The sequence below is a fragment of the Sciurus vulgaris genome, assembly GCF_902686455.1.
Source record: "Sciurus vulgaris genome assembly, chromosome: 4".
Classification (NCBI taxonomy): Eukaryota; Metazoa; Chordata; class Mammalia; order Rodentia; family Sciuridae; genus Sciurus; species Sciurus vulgaris.
In genome coordinates, this window is record NC_136464.1 from 53,836,656 (window position 1) to 53,855,767 (window position 19,112).

The 19,112-nt window shown below is 36.7% G+C and overlaps 1 protein-coding gene across 3 annotated transcripts in view; it reads left to right on the forward strand.

The window, feature by feature from the left end:
- Nucleotides 1-19,112, forward strand: part of USP54 (ubiquitin specific peptidase 54) — a 134,979-nt gene that overhangs the window by 15,683 nt on the left and 100,184 nt on the right. Inside the window, exons 2-3 of one of the 3 annotated variants that reach the window (XM_079137043.1) lie at nucleotides 2,294-2,372; nucleotides 3,122-3,229. The exons of 1 other annotated variant lie outside the window; for it this stretch is intronic. The gene's annotated coding sequence lies outside the window, so the exon portion shown is untranslated. The remainder of the gene's footprint in view (nucleotides 1-2,293; nucleotides 2,373-3,121; nucleotides 3,230-19,112) is intronic. One more of the 3 variants, XM_079137033.1, reaches the window with a different exon arrangement.

A 19,112-nucleotide genomic window follows, 5' to 3' on the forward strand; every position in this document is an offset into this window, starting at 1 on the left:
GTGAAGGGTCTCTGGTCTAATTCATAAATCTTTGATCCATTTTGAATTGAGTTTTGTACAGGGTGAGAGATAGGGGTTTAATTTCATTTTACTGCATATGGATATCCAGTTTTGCCAGCACCATTTGTTGAATCTTTTCTCCATTGTATGTTTTTGGCACCTTTGTCTAATATGAGATAACTGTGCTTATGTGGGTTTGTCTCTATGTCTTCTATTCTGTCTACCTGTCAATTTTGGTGCCATACTGGTACTCATTTGTGTGTGTTTTATTTATTATTATTTTTTGGTTTTGGGGATTGAACTCAGGGGCATTGAACCACAGAGCCACATCCCCAGCCCTATTTTGTATTTTATTTAGAGACAGGGTCTCACTGAGTTTCTTAGTGCCTCACAGTTGCTGAGGCTGGCTTTGAATTCGAAATCCTCTCTCAGCCTCCCCAGCCTCTGGGATTATAGTTGTGCACCACTGTGCCTGGGCTTGTGTGTTTTTTAGTTCTTTTAAAAATTTTTATTTTTTCCTCTTAATCAACCAGTACTAATTGTATGTATTTATGAGGTAAAGTGTGATTTTTCAGTACATGTGTACATTATGTCCTGATGTGTTTTAGTTCTATATCATTTTATCTTTTATTTAAATTTAGTTACATCTACCACCACAGTCAAGACCACAAGATGTTTAGTGTTTCTCCATAGCCACCCTATCACATCTCTGGCAAGCACAAATCCATCTTTTTCTTTTTCTTTTCTTTTTTTTTTTTTCATTTTATTAAATATTTTTTTAGTTGTCAATGGACTTTGTTTTATTTATTTATATGTCATCCTAAGAATCAAACCTAGTGCCTCACACATGCTAGGCAAGCTCTCTACCACTGAGTCAGCCCCCTGCAAATTCATCTTCTAAAATTTTATCACTTTGAAAATGTTACATAAATGAAATCATATAGTACATAGATTGTTGGGTTAACTTCATTTTAAAAAGTTTTAGTTGTAGATGGACACAATACCTTTATTTTATTTATGTTTATGTGGTGCTGAGGATTGAACCCAGTGCCTCACAGGTGCTAGGCAAGTGCTCTATCACTGAGTCACAACCCCAGCTCAGTGAACTTCTTTAATTAGGATAGTTCCTTGGAGAGTCATTCATGTTCTATGATGTGAATATACCTTTGTTTAACCTTTCACCTGTTGAAGGACATTTGGACTGATTCCAGTTTTTGTTTATTACAAATAGAACTGCTTGGACAGGAGGATAGTTCAGCAGTAGAATGTGTGATTAGAATGTGTGTGGCCATGTATTTGATCCCCAGTACCACAGAACAAAACTAAAACCAAACTGCTATGAACATTTGTATGGAAGTTTCATATAAATGTAAGTTTTCATTTCTTTGGGGTATGTGTCCAGGAGTATAATTTTTGATTGTATAGTAGTTGCATGTTTAGTTTTTTAAAGAAACTCCTGTTTTTATTTATATATGTAAATAGTATATATATATTTATTATATATATATATATGTATATATTTTTTTTGGTCTATGAACCTTTATTTATTTATTTACATGTGGTGCTGAGATTAGAACCCAGTGCCTCACCTATGCCAGGCAAGCACTCCACCACTGAGCTATAGCCCCAGCAACTGCTTTTTTCAGAATGACTTTACCATTTTGCTTTTTTATCAATTTATCAGTAATCCAGTTTCTTTGGATTTTCACCAGCACTTGGGGTTGTCACTGTTTTTTACTTTTTTGTTTTGTTACAAGAAATTGAATCCAGGGTGCTTAACCACTAAGCTACATCCCCAGCCCTCTAAAAATTTTTTTTGAGACAGAGTCTTGCTAAGTTGCTGAGGCTGGCTTTGAACTTATGATCCTTTTGGCTCAGCCTCCTGAAGGAGCCACTGGGATTATAGGTATGTGCCATAGCACCTGGCTTGTTTTTTACATTTTGTTTTAGCTGCTTAATGCAGACTTCAAACTTGGTGTACAATATAATAACTTTTATTTCTTTTTTTTAAGAATTTTTTTTTTTTTTGGTTGTAGTCGGACACAATACCTTTATTTTATTTTATTCATTTTATGTGGTGCTGAGGATCGAACCCAGTGCCTCACACATGCAAGCACTCTACCACTGAACCACAGTCCTAGCCCCTCGTTTCTTATTTCTATGCTAGTACCTTAGTATTTGGAGACTAGGATCTTTAGGTTAAAGTTTGTTTTTTTTTTTTTTTTTTTTTCCAGCAAATCCTAGTGATAATATTTACTACAGTCTTTTTTTTTTTTTTTTCTTTTCCTTACAGTGCTGGCAATCCAATCCAGGACTTCATGCTCTGCTACTGAATTATACTCCCAGCTCCTACTACCTGTCTCTTGAATTATGTAAGCTTCTCTGGGTATATTAAGTTTTTCATTTGTGTGAAAGTGATAACTTATTTATTTTTCTGCAATGCTAGGGATTGATCCCAGGGCCTTCATGAGCTAGTTACAGCATGCCTAGCTCAGGGTGTTTTTAAAATTTTTTAATTTTGTAAATTTTTTGTGGTACTGGGAATTGAACCCAAGGGTGCTTAACCACTGAGCAACTTTTAAAAAATATTTTATTTAGAGACAGGGTCTCAGCAAGTTTTTCTCTTAATATTTTTTTGTAGTTGTAGTTGGACACAGTACCTTTATTTTACTTATTTATTTTTATGTGCTGCTGAGGATCAAACTCAGTGCCTCACATGTGCTAGGCAAGCACTACACCACTGAGCTATAACCCCAGCCCTCTCACTGAGTTTTTTAGGACCTTGCTAGGTGGCTCAGCCTGGATTTGAACTTGTGATCCTTCTGCCTTAACCTCCTGAGTCTCTGGAATTATATGCATGCACCACCACACCCAGCCAGGTTTGTTTGTTTGTTTTTTTAAATACATCAATAAATCTTAAATTGACTTTTGAAAAAGGAGAAAAAAGCAAAGAGACTTTGAATTTAGTGTTTCTCACTCAACACCTTATATTGATCAGACTAATTCCAATTTTGATTAGTTTTGTATTTTTAAAATGTAAAAAAAACACATAATATTTATCATCTTAACTGTTTTCCCCCTTTTTTAAATTAAGAAAAAAATTGTTTTTTTTTTGTGCTAGGGATCAAACCCATATCCTTGATTGCATCTTGACTCCTTAGTTTGTTAATGCTTTAGAAGCTATGACTGAAGTACAAGTATTGCAGAGGACCTGTGGAGGAAGACTAAGGTGAGGAAAGTTCATTTTTAGATTTCTGTTGTGGTAGTTCAAGGCCCACTCAGCATCCCATCAGAGATACTTATGTATGATAGATACATAGAAATATTTTTCTTTCTTTCTTTCTTTTTTTTTTTTTTTTTTTGGTATTGGGGATTGAACCCAGGGGCATTTTACCACTGAGCTACATCGCCAGCCTTTTATTTATTTTTTTAAATTTTGAGATAAGTCTTGCTAAGTTGCTTAGGGCCTTGCTAAATTGCTGAGTCTGGCCTCAGTCTTATGATCCTCGTGTTTCAGTTTCCCAAGTTGCTGGAATTACAGGTATGTGCCGCCATGCCAGACCAGATATATTTCTTGCATGACTATTTGGTACCCAAGTACTTCTGATCGAAGATATATTATATCCCTATTGAATCATTTTGAAATGAAATGAAATCTATCTTTGGACTAGTACTGTTGTTTTAACCAGTAAATAGACAGCTATGGCAGAATAAGGATTTTTTTAGAGGTAGGGAAACTGAAGGGCAAACTTAAGTTGGGAGTACTTAGCTCTAACTGAATATAGTGCATTTAGCTGCCATGGCTACTTTAGACATGTGGAGAGTGCAAATGAAATAGAGAAGATACAGAGGCACTATATTCCTTATTTGGGAAAATGGTTTGTAAATTCTGAATGAAGCAGTGATTCTGGTAAGGTCTGACTATGGGCAAGGAGCTGTTGAAACAAACAGCTCTGTTTCCAGAGTAGTGGTGAAGTGACCTCCATTATAACTGAAAATGAGGTCCTTCTCTAGTGAGGCCATAATAGCAGCTGCAGCAGCTGCTATTGCTGCCACTTTGCCTGAATTCAGTGTCACTAAGTAAGTGTTCAGGGTAGGATATGACTTCCTGGTGCTAGGTATATATAGGAAAGGACTTGTTTTGACTCTGGCCAAGTGTTTGCACAGGTTGTGGTTGTCACTTTAAACATACAAAGACTTGCTTGCTGGAGGAGGAGCAGCTTCTTTGAGGATCAGGTGCTCTTCTGAAGGGATGAGCTCATCCTTCTAACCAGACCTGCCCTAGACGCTGAGTGAATATTTTTCTAATTTGCAAGGCCTGCAGCGGGGAGTAGCAGGAAATGGTTAAGGCTTCAAGCATTTTGTGAGTAGCATAAAACAAAACAAAGCAAAACAAAAAAATTTGGGGGAAATCTTTTGAAGTGAATGACTGAATATCAGATTGAAGGTTATACATTCACACTTAGTCTTTAAGTTGTGAATGGCAGTGAAGTGCATGGTAGGTTGAAGGAAGCTTTAGTGTTCGCTCTAACTTTATTCTAAGTGGTTTTTATTTTTTTCTTTCAGTGTAGGGTATAGAATCCAGGGTCTTGGAAATGCTCTATCAGTGAGTTATATCCCCAGACCATTGAGGTGATTTTTTAAGACTTAATAAATTTGTTTCCAATATTGTCTTTTTTTTTTTTAAACCTGTTTCATCTATTATTTATTTATTTATTTATTTAGTTTTTCTGCCTTTACTTTTATGAGGCTGGGGATTGAACCCAGGTTCTTATTTATTTATTTAGTCTTTCTTTCCTTACTTTGGCGGTGCCGGGGATGTGGCTATGGTGCTGGGAATGTGACTCTACTACTGAGCCACATCCCCAGCCCTCCTATATTGTCTTGACTGATTTTGTTGCTTTGGGAAGAATCCTAGGGGCTCCATTTTTCATATCCAAGGTTTTTTATGACTTATTTCAGAGCTTTTGTTAATGGGGTTCATCCCACTTTTGAAGTCTTCTCTGCTGGATTTTAGAGCTCTGATGAATGATCTTGTTTTATTTTGTTTTAATTTATTTTAGCTTTCTTATTCAGTTTAAGGTTCTTAAAGAATTATAAATTATTTATTATTACAATTATTTTCGTGTGCTAGGGATCGAGCCCAGGGTCTCTTACATGCTAGGTGAGTGCTCTACCACCGAGCTACATCCCCAGCCCCTTTAAAAAAAATTATTTTGAGACATTGCCTAAGTTGCCCAGGCCTTGAATTTGTGATGATCCTGTCTCAGCCTCCCCAGTAGTTGGATTACAGATGTGTGTCACTGTGTCTGGCAGTTATTTATTATTTTTAATTAAACTATTTTGAGAGAATTCTAAATATACACAGTTGTAATATATTTATAATTAATATAGAGTGATCTGATGGTGTATGCTTTACATAGTTTCTTCTAATGGTAAAAGTATAGTGTTGCATTACAACCATGGTATTGAGATTGCTACAATCAAGGTACCAAATACACACACACACACACACACACACACACACACACACAGAGACACACACATCTATGTGTATGTGTATATTTTGATCCAGGGTCTCTTTGTGTTTCCCTGACTGGTCTTGAACTCCTGGGTTCATGTGATCCTCCCACCTCAGCTTCCCTAGTAGCTGGGTCTACAGTTGCATACCACAGCAACTGACTCCCTGTTGTCCTTTGTTAGCCACCCACGCTTCCCTTCTTACTTACACCTTCCTTAACTCTTGCCAGCCCCTGATCAAAAAGTCACTTGTAACCAGGTGTAATGGCAAGTGCCTGTAATTGCAGCTACTTGGGAGGCTGAGGTGGGAGGATTGCTTTATCCCAGGAATTTTAGACTGGCTTGGGCAACAACATAGTGAGGACTGGTCTGCAAATAAGTAAATAAATAATTAAATAAACTTAAAAAATTAGTTTTCAGCAAAAAAGTAGTTTTGTTTTAGGGATCCATGTGGCCTTATGAAAAGAGCCCTAGACTGCAATAGGAGATTTTAGTCATTGTAACTCTTTGACGTTGGGCAAATAATTTTAATTTCTCTGTGCTTCAGTTCCCTTATCTATAAATGGGGAAATGGTATATTAATTTCTATATAACCTATTTTATGGGATTTTTGAGAAACTGTAAAGTTTGTTAAAAAACAAATACTGTATAGATTATTCATTTTTAAAAAATTTTTTACATACTGCATTTTGATTCATTGTATACAAATGGGGTACAACTTTTCATTTCTATGGTTGTACACAATGTAGATTGACACCATTCATGTAATTATTCATATACATAGGGTAATACGGTCTGTCTCATTCTACTATCTTTACTTCCCCCATGCCCTCCCACCCCATTTTTCTCCATCCTCTCCTCCTCACCCCCCGTTATGTATTGTTATTCACTTATCAGAAAAAATTCAGCCTTTGGTTTTTTGGGCTTGGCCTATTTCACTTAGCATGATATTTTCCAACTTCATCCATTTACCAGAAAATACTATAATTTTGTTCTTTCTTATGGCTGATTAATATTCCATTGTGTATATATAACACAGTTTCTTTAGTTGAAGGGCATCTAGGTTGGTTACACAATCTAGCTATTGTGAATTGAACAGCTGTGAACATTGATGTGGCTGTGTCACTATAGTACGCTGATTTTAAGTCCTTTGGGTTTAAACCAAGGAGTGGGATAATTAGGTCAAATGGTGGGTCCATTCCAAGTTTTTTGAGTTATCTCCATACTGCTTTCCAGAGTGACTGCACCAATTTGCAACTCCATTAGCAATGTATGAGTGTACCTTTTCCCCCACACCCACACTAACACTTATTATTGCTTGTGTTCTTGATGATAACCATTCTAATTGGAGTTAGATAAAATCTTAGGGTGGTTTTAATTTGCATTTCTCTTATTACTAGAGATAATGAGCACTTTCTCATATATTTGTTGATCACCTGTATATCTTCTTCTGTGAAGTGTCTGCCCATTTCCTTAGCCCATTTATTGATTGGATTCTTGTATTTTTGGTGCAAAGTTTTTTAAGTTCTTTATAAACTTTGGAGATTAGTGTTCTGTCTGAAGTGTGTGTGGAAAAGATTTCCTCCCACTCTGTAGGCTCTCTTTTCACATTCTTGATTGTTTCCTTTGCTGAGAAAAATCTTTTTAGTTTGAGTCTATCCCATCTATTGATTCTTGCTTTGAATTCTTGTGCTCTGGGGGTTTTGTTAAGGAAGTCTGGTCCTAAGCCAACATGATGGAGATTCAGGACTACTTTTTCTTCTATTTGGTGAAGGGTCTCTGGTCTAATTCATAAATCTTTGATCCATTTTGAATTGAGTTTTGTACAGGGTGAGAGATAGGGGTTTAATTTCATTTTTCTGCATATGGATTTCCAGTTTTCCCAGCACCATTTGTTGAAGAGTCTATCTTTTCTCCATTGTATGTTTTGGCATCTTTGTTTAGTATGAGATAACTGTATTTATGTGGGCATGTCTCTGTGTCTTCTATTCTATATCATTGGTTTACTGGTCTATTTTGGTGCCAATACCATGCCGTTTTTGTTACTGTTGTTCTGTAGTATAGTTTAAGGTCTGTTATAGTGATACGTCCTGCATCACTCTTCCTGTCTAGGATTGCTTTGGCTGTTCTGGGTCTTTTGTTCTTCCAGATGAATTTCATGATTGCCTTTTCTGTTTCTATGAGAAATGTCATAGGGATTTTAATTGGAATTGTCTTAAATCTGTATAGCGCCTTTGGAAGTATGTCCATTTTGGTAATATTAATTCTGCCTATCCAAGAACATGGGAGATCTTTACATCTTCTATGTTCTTCCTGAATTTCTTTCTTCAATGTTTTGTAGTTTTCATTGTAGAGACCTTTCACCTCTTTGGTTAGATTGATTTCTAAGTTTTTTCTTTTTTTGAGGTTATTGCAAATGGAGTTGTTTTCCTCATTTCCCTTTCAGATGTTTCATCGCTTATGTGTAAAAATGCTTTAGATTTATGTGTATTGATTTTGTATCCTGCTATTTTGCTGAATTCATTCATGAGGTTTAGAAGTTTTCTGGAGGAGTTTTTTGGACCCTCTCAATAGAGAATCATGCCATCAGCAAATAGTGACAGCTTGAGTTCCTCTTTTCCTGTTCATATCCCTTTAATTTCTTTAATCTGTCTAATTGCTCTGGCTAGTATTTCAAGTATGATGTTGAACAGAAGTGGTAAAAGAGGACATCCCTGTCTTGTTCCTGTTTTTAAGGGGAATGCTTTCAGTTTTTCTCCATTAAGAATGATGTTGGCTGTGGGCTTAGCATAAATAGCCTTTACAATGTTGAGGTATGTTCTCCCATCCCTATTTTTTCTAGTGTTTTGAGCATGAAGGGGTGTTGTATTTTGTCAAATGCTTTCTCTGCATCTATTGAAATAATCCTGTGATTTTTAACCTTAAATCTATTGATGTGCTAAATTACATTTATTGATTTCTGAATGTTGACCAAACCTTGCATTCCTGGAATGAACCCCACTTGATCGTGGTGCACTATCTTCTTAATATGTTTTTGTATGCCATTTGCCAGAATTTTGTTAAGGATCTTTGCGTCTATATTCATCAGAAATATTGGTCTAAAATTTTCTTTCCTTGATGTGCCTTTGTCTGGTTTTGGTATCAGAGTGATACTAGCCTCATAGAATGAGTTTGGAAGGGTTCCCTCCTTTTCTAGTTCATGAAATACTTTGAGGAATATTGGTATAAGTTCTTCTTTAAAGGCCTTGTAGAACTTGGCTGAGAATCCATCTGGTCCTGGGCTTTTCTTGGTTGGAAGGCTTTTGATGCCTTCTTCTGTTTTATTGCTTGATATTGATCTGTTTAAATTGCTTATGTCCTCCTGGTTCAGTTTGGAAGGATCATATGTCTCTAGAAATTTGTCGATGTCTTTGGTATTTTCTCTTTTGTTGGAATATGGAGTTTCAAAGTACTTCTCATTATGTTTTGTATTTCAGTGGTGTTTGTTGTGATATTTCCTTTTTCATCACGAATTTTAGTAATTTTGAATTTTCTCTTTGTTAGTGTGGCTAAGGGTTTATTTATTTTCTTTACTTTTTGTTTTGTCAATTTTTTCAATTGTTTCTTTTATTCCAATTTCATTGATTTCAGCTCCAATTTTGACTATTTCCTATCTTCTACTACTTTGGTGTTGTTCTGTTCTTCTTTTTCTAGGGCTTTGAGCTGTAATGTTAGGTCATTTAGTTGTTGACTTTTTATTCTTTTCTTGAATGCACTTCATGCAATGAATTTTCCTCTTAGTACTGCTTTCATAGTGTCCCAGAGATTTTGATATGTCATATTGTTGTTTTCATTAACCTCTAAGAATTTTTTAATCTTCCTGATGTTTTCCGTTATCCATGCTTCATTCAGTAACATATTATTTAGTGTCCAGGTGTTGGAGTAATTTCTGTTGTTTATTTTGTCATTGATATCTAATTTTATTCCATTGTGATCTGGTAGAACACAAGGCAGTATCTCTATTTTTTTGCATTTCCGAAGGGCTGCTTTGTGGTATAACATATGGTCTATTTTTGAGAAGGTTCCATGTGCTGCTGAGAAGAAAGTGAGTTTGCTCTTTGATGGATGGAATATTCTATATATGTCTGTTAAGTCTAGGTTATTGATTGTGTTATTGAGTTCTGTGGTTTCTTTGTTTAGTTTTTGTTTGGAAGATGTATCCAGTGGTGACAGTGATGTGTTAAAGTCACCCAGAATTATTGTGTTGTGGTCTGTTTGATTCCTGGAATTGAGAAGGATTTGTTGATGCACATGGATGCGCCGTTGTTTGGGGCATTAATATTTATGATCGTTATTCTTCCTGATTTATGGTTCCCTTAAGCAGTATGAATTGTCCTTCTTTCTCCCTCTGACTAACTTTGGCTTGAAGTCCACTTTATCTGATGTAAAGTTGGAAACCCCTGCTTTTTTTACTGAGTCCGTTTGCATGGTAGGTTTTTGTCCCCCTCCTTTTACCTTTAGTCTGTGGATGTCTTTTTCTATTATGTAAGTTTCTTGACTCATCTTTCTTTTTAATCCAATCTGCCAGTATGTCTTTTGATTGATGAGGTTAGGCAATTAACATTCAGGGTTATTATTGAGATATGATTTGTATTCCCAGTCATTTGGGTTTATTTTTGGTTTTTAACTTGACTTGGTTTCTCCTTTGATTGGTTTTTCGTTTCAGGTAGTTCCTCCCTTTGCTGACCTACGTTGTTGTTTTTCATTTCCTCCTCATGGAATATTTTGCTGAGAATGTTCTATGGCACAGGCTTTCTATTTGTAAATCCTTTTAACTTTTGTTTATCATGGATGGATTTTATTTCATCTTCAAATCTGAAGGTTAGTTTTGCTGAGTATAAGATTCTTGGTTGGCAACCATGTTCTTTCAGAGCTTGAAATATGTTATTCCAGGCCCTTCTAGCTTTTAGGGTCTGGACTGAGAAATCTGCTGATATCTGTATTGGTTTCCCCTTACATATAATCTGATGCTTTTCTCTCACAGCCTTCAAAATCCTATCTTTATTTTGTATGTTAGGCATTTTCATTATAATGTGCCTTGGTGTGATCTGTTGTGATTTTGTGCATTTGATGTTCTGTAAACCACTTGTATTTGAGTTTCCATTTCATTCTTCAGGTTTGGGAAATTTTCTGATATTATTTCATTAAATAGGTTTTTCATTCCTTTGGTTTATATCTCTGTGTCTTCCTTAATTCCGATAGTTGTTAAATTTGGTCTTTTCATGGTGTTCCATAGTTCTTGGAGTTTTTGTTTATGATTTCTTAACATCTTCTCTGGGCAACTTTATTTTGAAGATTAAATATTTTGCCTTTTTTTGTCTAGGGTTCTGTCTTCCAAGTCTCTTGGTGATGCTTTCCATTGTTTTTTATTTGGTGTATTGTTTCCTTCATTTCAAGGATTTATTTATTTATTTATTTATTTTTCTGAGAATCTCTATCTCTGTTGAAATGATCTTTTGCTTCCTGTAGTTGCTCTTGCAACTGCTTATTGGGGTGATCTTTCATTGCCTGCATTTGCTTTCTTCTTTCATCCTTTACTTTATAAATCATTTTAATTATGTATATGCTGAAGTCCTTTTCTGACATTTCTTCTACCATGCTGTCACTGGATTCTCTTAATGTAGAATCTAGGTTTATTTGGATCATTTTCTTCCCTTGTTTTTTCATGTTGTTCACGAATGTATCTTCCCCTCTAGCAGTGCCGATCTGGGGTATTGCAGTTTCCCCTCATAGGCTTATAGTGACCCTATAGGTTTCTAAAACCTCTTCTTTAAGGGGGAGATCAATATTGGCAGTGCCCCATACAGACAATATAAACCAAATAACCCCTATGAAGATACTAACAATATTGTCATAATAAACAGAGAGGATGAGTTCAGTTATTATCTACATTATAACAAACAGATTTACAATAAGTTCTACAGTTTCTAATGGAGGACAAAGAGTATGGGGATGGTTGTAGGATGTAACTGTTAATGAGATAAGAAAAAAAGAGTAGAAGTTCTAAATTATAGAAAGAGTGAAAGTGTAATCAAAGAAGTTGGTTGTTAGCATGAGAAAAGTGAGAAAGAGACTGAGGAAACAGGTAAACAAAAGGAAAATAGAGCAAGAAAAATAACGAAATAAAAACTTAAAAATTTTCAAAATGAGAAAAGAAAAAAACCCCTACAATCTAACAGTCATATAGTATTCAAACCTCCCAGTCTTCAGTAGCCTGATGCATGAGAGGCACCTGACAATGAGCTTCCAGTCTCCAGCAGGCATCTTAGGATGGGATTTGCCCTACCTAAAGATGGGAGCTTCTGCTTCCAGGATAATCCAGGATGGCAGCACTGTCTTCCAAATGTGTTGGCAAATGTGGAGTTGCAGCTTGGGGTGTGGGCATGGTCAGCCGGGGATCCTGGAGGCAGGGTATGGTAGGTCAGGCTGAGGGGTTCTGGAGTGGAGCTTGGTCAGTCCGGTCAGGGGTCCTGCAGTTCCTGGCTGTTGTCTTAAAATGGCGGCAGCCATGTGTAACCAAACCTGCAGGCACTGTGATAGTGGACTTCCAAGCGACAGCAGGCAGCTTGCTATCTGCTGGCAGTCTGCAGTCCGTCTGTAGGCTACCAGTGGACGATTGGCAGGTGGACTTAGGGCAGTAGGTGATGAGTAGGTGAAAGGCAGGTAATGGGTAGGCAAGAGGCAAGCAAATGGGCAAATGGCAGATGATAGGTGGCAGTCAGTGAGTTACTGCACTCAAAAAGTAGTCGATATGCTGGCAGACTGTAGGTGATCACAGTGGACAAATGGGGTAAACAGCAGGAAGATCAATAAGCAGCAAACACTGCTCACAGAGAAGCAGAGAATCCTCTGCTTGAAACCTGAGTTACAGAGTGACAAGGAACGCATCCTCCCTCTAGTCTGACAACTTAGATCTCCTGTCTATATTATTAGCATCAAATTCAGTAGTTATTAAATTAGAAGGTATATAGTAAATTGAAAACTGGAAACTCTGAGAGCTATACCCCAAGATGATAAAACTGAACATTCCCTATCCTCCTACCTACAAGGTACAGGGTACTTTCTTTTTTATTTGTTTTTTTTAGATGTATATAACAGTAGAGTATATTTTGACATACTATGCATACGTGGAGTCTAATTAGGATCCCGTTCTTGTGGTTGTATATGATGTGGAGTTTCACTGATTGTGTATTCATATATGAACATGGGAATGTTATGGAGGTGATGAGTATTAAATTCAGCCCTCATGAACACTAGGCAAGCTCAAGAATGAGTATTTTTGTTTCTTTTTAGAGGCGGTCTTTGTATGACCCTGGCTGATCTTGAACTCCTAGGCTTAAGTGATCTTCCTCAGCCTCAAAGTAGTTAGGACTACAGGCATGCATCACATGCTCAGGAAGAGTGAACCAACTGCTGGGCACGGTGGTGCATATCTGTAGTCTCAGTGGCTCAGAAGGCTGAACAGGAGGATTGCAAATTCAAAGCCAGCCTTAGCAACTTAGTGAGGCCTTCAGCAACTTAATGAGACCTGGTCTCAAATTAAAAGGAAAAAAGGGAAAAATTTGTAAAAATTAAAACATTAGACATATAAAATATCTGAAATATGAGACTTTGATTCTTCTTCCTTATATTCTGAATGTTTATGAAATTTTGGGGATTACATCAGTATTGTTTGTTTTTTCAGTATTGGGGATTGAACTTCAGTACACTTTACAGCTGAGCTATATTCCTAGCCCTTTTTAAAATAAAAAAAAAATTTTTAGATGTTGATAGACCTTTATTTTATTCATTTATTTATATGTGTTGCTGAGGATCAAACCCATGCTTGGTGAGCACTCTACTACTGAACCACAACCGCAACCCCCTTTTTAAAAAAATTTGACAAAGGGTCTTGATAAGTAGCTTAGGGCCTAAGTTGCTGAGGCTGCCTTGAATTTAAAATCCTCCTGCCTCAGCCTCTCGAGTTGCTGGGATTAATTGTGCTACCATGCCCAGCTCGTTATTGTTTGTTTATACAAATATTGAACTTGAGCTACATAATGTACAATGATTATAATTATTTTCTCATACAACTTCTTTTTCTTAGATGAAATAATTGCCTTTTTATATGTGCTGAGCTTTTAAAAAATGAATTTTTTTTCAGTATTGGGTATTGAACCCAAGGTCTTGTGCATACTAGGCAGGTACTCTATCCCTGAGCTCCCTAAATTCTCAGCTCCATTTTATTTTTTTTTCAGTCCAGTTTCATATCATTTTTATAAGAACAAGTGATTGCCTGGTGTGGTGGCCCACACCTGTAATCCCAGTGACTTGAGAGACTGAGGCAGGAAGATTGCAAGTGTGAGGCCAACCTCAGCAATTCAGCAAGACCCTAAGCAATTGACCCTGTGTCAAACTGAAAAATAAAAAGGGCTGGGGGGCGGTGTGGTTCATTGGCTAAGCACCCCTGGGTTCAGTTCCCCATACCAAAAAAAAATGATAGAACTGGCTGTGGTAGCACATGCCTGTAATCTCAGTGACTTGGAAGGTTAAAGCAGGAAGATAGCAGGTTTAAAGCCAGCCTTGACAATTTAGCAAGAACCTGTCTCAAATAATAAAAAGGACTGGGGATATTACTCAGTGATTGAACACTTCACTAGCACAAGGCCCTGTATTAAATCCCCAGTACTAAAAAACAAAGAAAAAATGGACGCTTATTCAATAAACACGTAATTTTGGTAAGACAAATTGTGGATAGGATTCGCTATGTATGCATTTTACTTTGAGATTCTACAGAAAATGTATTATTAAGGATTTGGGATCTGAATACTTGAAGTATTCATCATTTTTTAAAGAGTTTGTATTGCTGGGCATGGTCATGTATGCCTGTAATCCCACAAACTCAGGAAGCTGAGGCAGGAGGATCGCAAGTTTGAGGTCAACCTTAGCAATTTCGTGAGGCCCTAAGCAACTTAATAAAAAATAAAAATATAAAGGGCTGGGGATATAATTCTGGTAAAAGCCCTCTGGGTTCAGTCTCTAGTTCCCCCTCAAAAAAATAGTTTCATATACATAATATAAAATTTATCATTCTACCCACTTTTAAGTTTATAGTTCTTTGACATTAAGTATATTCATTGTTACTATTCCAATCTGATTCTCAGTTTTTTGTGTGTGATCTCTTTTTTCTCTCTAGAAGAGTATAGAAATTTCTCTTTATCCATAAGATTATGCAGTTTAATTTCATTTGTGCTTTAGTATGGAGTTTTGAAATAATCTATCTTCCTTCCTTCCTTCCTTCCTTCCTTCCTTCCTCCCTCCCTCCCTCCCTCCCTCCCTTCCTTCCTTCCTTCCTTCCTTCCTTCCTTCCTTCCTTCCTTCCTTCCTTCCACTGGAGATTGAATCCATAGCTTTGTGCATGCTGGGCAAATGCTATACAACTGAGCTATATCCTTAGCACAGAATTAGTTTTTTTTTTAATGACTCAATAATATTCCATTGTGTATGTATACACCACATTTTCATTATTTACTTATCTATTGATGGATACCTAGGTTAATTCCATATCTAGGCTATTGTGACTAGCCCTGCAGTGGATGTGCAAGTTCAGATATCTCTTCAAAATACTAATTTCCTTTCCTTTGAATATATATACAATAGTTGGATTGCTAGATCATATGGTAGTTCTATTTTTAGTTTTTGATAAATATCCATACCATTTTCCATAATGGATGTGCTAATTTACATTTCCACCAATAGCATATGAAAGTTCGCCTTTTTCTATTCTCACCTGAATTTGTTATTTTTTTGTCTTTTTAATAGTAGCCATTCTAGGGTTAGAGTTAGGGTTAGGGAGGGGGGCAAGTATGGAGGAAGAAAGTACTGTATAGAGGGTAAAGAGGGGTGGGAGGGGTGGGGGGAAGGGGAAAAAATAACAGAATGAATCAAACAACATTACTGTATGTGGATTTATGATTACACAAATGGTATGCCTTTGCGCCATGTACAGAGAGGCAACATGTATCCCATTTGTTTACAATAAAAAAAAAAATAGTAGCCATTCTAACATAGGTGATATGTCTTATTGTTTTGATTTGCAGTTCCACCGAGATTAGTGATGGTGAACATTTTTTCATATACTTTTTGGCCATTTGTAGAGCCTACTGAGAAACCTCTATTAAGTTTATTCATGCATTTTTAATCAGATTATTTGGTCTTATTTTGCTGTTTAGTTAAATTCCTTATATATTCTGGAATTTAATCCATTGTCAGATTAATTTGCAAATATTTTTTCTCATTGTGTATGTGGTCCATTCATTCTGTTGATCGTTTTCTTTGCTGTATATATGTTTTTCTTTTTTTTTGTGATGCTGGGAATTGAACCCAGGACCTTATGTGTGCTAGGCAAGTGTTCTACCACTGAACTTCTCTCCCAACCACCCCAGAAGCTTTTTAGTTTGATTTAATTCTATTGTCAATTTTAGCTTTTGTTGTCTATGCTTTTGGGGGTCATATCCAAAAAATCTTTTCCTAGATCAATATCCTAAAGCATTTTTCCTATATTTCCTTTTAGTAGTTTCAAAGACTATTATTTAAGTCTTAGATCTTTGTATATAGTGAGAGATAGGGATCTAATTTCTTTCTTCTACATAATATATACTTTCTTTTCCTAACACCAGTTATTGAAGAGACTTTCCTTTTTCTAATGTATATACTTGCTGCCTTTTTAAAAAATCAGTTAGCTTGTAGGAATGGGGATATAGCTTAGTGATCATCAGCACTGGGGGGGAAAATAAGTTGGCTGTAAATAGGTGGATTTATTTTTGGATTCTCTGTTCTGTTCTATTGCTTTATGTCTGTTTTTATGCCAGTATCATGCTGTTTATTTGTTTTTAGTACTGGGAATTTAAACCAGGGCCTAACACATACTAGCTAGGCCAGCACTCTACCACTGAGTTATACCCCCAGTCTTAAAAAAATATTATCGTGGTACAAAGTCTTGCTTAGTTGTCCAGGCCGACCTTAAACTTGGCGATCCTACTACTTCAGCCTCACAAGTAGCCAGAATTATAGATGTGTGACTTTACGTGTGGTCCATGCTGTGTTCTTGAAGTTCTGGGAATTAAACCCAGGGTTGCTCTACCACTGAGCTATATCCCCACTCCTTTTTATTATTTTTTAAATTTTGAGATAGGGTATTCCTAAGTTACCCAGACTGGCCTCAAACTTGCAGTCATCCTGCCTTACTTTCCAGAGTTGCAGGAGTGGGCCACTGTGCCCTGCTAACCTTGTGAATTCTTAAACTAATTCCTCTAGAATGTTTGCAATGGAGATAATGACATTACCCAGTGTTGGTTCAGATTACACAAGGGTACAATCCTCCACAATATTGTCCTCACTTTAGATAATAGGAGCAAGTTTGAGTGTCCCCAGGCATCCTGTGCTTATCAGAAAGATGCTACAAAATCAGCAGTTCCTGTGACACCTTCAAGTTTGATACTTTGTTTGAACAACACACAGAACTCAGGAAAGCATCATACCTAATGATTAAAGTTCTATTATAGCAAAAGGATACAAATATCCCTGACAAAAGAGAGATGAATAGGATGAGATCTGGAAGAGTCCTCAAAGTTAAGCTTTAGTGTCCTTGTAATCATGAAAGGTCCAGCTCTGCTGCTACCTCTTGTAGCCAGTAACTTGAGAGAGTAACAGTAGAAGAAAGGACTTGTAATAAGCTAGCAGGTGGAAGATGAATGACAAATTGCATCTTGCTATGGGTTATAGGCACAAAAGCTCCTATGAAATTTCTAATTCTAATTAATTCTAATTTCTAATTTCTAATAAATTAGAAAGAAAAATTTTTTTCTAATTTATTCATAGGTAGGCACTGGAATGTTCATTAATTTTTGCAGTAATCAGTTTTCTCTGTTTGTATTTTCAGTATTTGGGATTGAATTCAGAGCCTTACACATACCAGGCAAGTGCTCTATAATTCAGTGACATCCCCAACCTTTTAAAATTTCATTTTGTGGGCTGAGAACATAGCTTAATTGTAGAGTGCTTGCCTTGCATGCACAAGGCCCTGGGTTCAATCTGCAACACCACACACACACACACAAATTCATTTCATTTTGTTTATTTATTTTTTGGTACCAGGGATTAAACCAAGGGGTATTTAACCATTGAACCATAGCCCCACTTCAAGCCCCAAGGCTTAGGGCCTTGCTAAGTTGCTAAAACTGACTTTGAACTTGCTATCCTCCTCTCTCAGCCTTCTGAGTTGCTGGAATTAGTCATGAGCCACCATGCCTAGCTTATTTTATTTTTGGATAGGCTCTTGCTGAGTTGCCTAGGTTGGCCTAGAACTTGTGATCCTCTTGCTGCTGTCAGCCTTCTCAGTAGTTTGGTTCATAGTAGTTGTTGTGTGCATGATGCTTTGCCAGTAATCAGTTATCTTTTTTTTTTTTTTTTGGTGGTGGTGGTACTGGAGACTTAACCCAGGGATATTCTACCACTGAGCTATGCCCCCAGCCATTTTTAATTAGTTAATTAATTTTTGGTACCAGGGATTGAATCTAGGCGCACTTAATCATTGAGCCACATCCCCAACCCTTTTTATTTTTTATTTTGAGACAGGGCCTTGTTAAGTTGTTGACGGTCTTGCTAAATTGCTGAGGTAGCCTTGAACTTGCCATGCTCCTGCATTGCTGGATTGCTGCATTGGCTCCTGAGGAATTTTGATGTCGTCCATTGGTCACCAGGTATTCCAGGCATTCCTGGTTCCCATAAACCTAAAGAAAGATTACTGATCAGGAAGTCGAATCTCTGGTGTTTTTCTTTGATGTTTTCCTTCATTATTCTTTTCAGGAAAGGATAACTTTATTGGTTAATTGTTTGACAAGTAAAGAAAAGCAAATAATGAAAAACACTGGTTAGTGCTAGGAGAGAATTAACCCATTCATCATCTTCATTCTCAGAATGTATCACCCTCCTTGACACAGCAGTATATATCATCAACTAGGGAAGCTCACAGAGCCTCAATGTTGAGTTTTTATTGGGGCTTCATTGTGTAGGCATGATTGATTGAATCATTGACCATATGATTGAACTTGGTGTCCAGCTCCCTCCACTCATAAGAGGTTAGGCGGATTATGTGACTCAAAGTCTAAGCCTTGTCATCAGGTGGTCTTTTCAGCATGGCCAGCTCCTATCTTGAAACTATTTAGGGACTCACAATGAGTCACTTGGTTGGTATAAACTCATTGGGGCCCCACCATGAATAACAAAGACACTCATATCACTTGGGAAATACCTAAGGTTTAGAGACTTTATCCCAGAAACCAAGAGCAAAGGCCAGTCTTTATTATACAACTCTGTCAAACCTAATTCAGGTATTATTTTCTCTGTAAACTTTTACAGACTTCTCAAGGCACTTTATCTGTATCTCTAGTATGGATTTTCTTTCTCTTACATTAGAAGGTCCCATGACTTTTAGTCATCTTTGTATCTCTAATATTAATAATATGTCTAGCTTATAGTAAATATACAGTAAATATTTAAGTTATAACTTAATG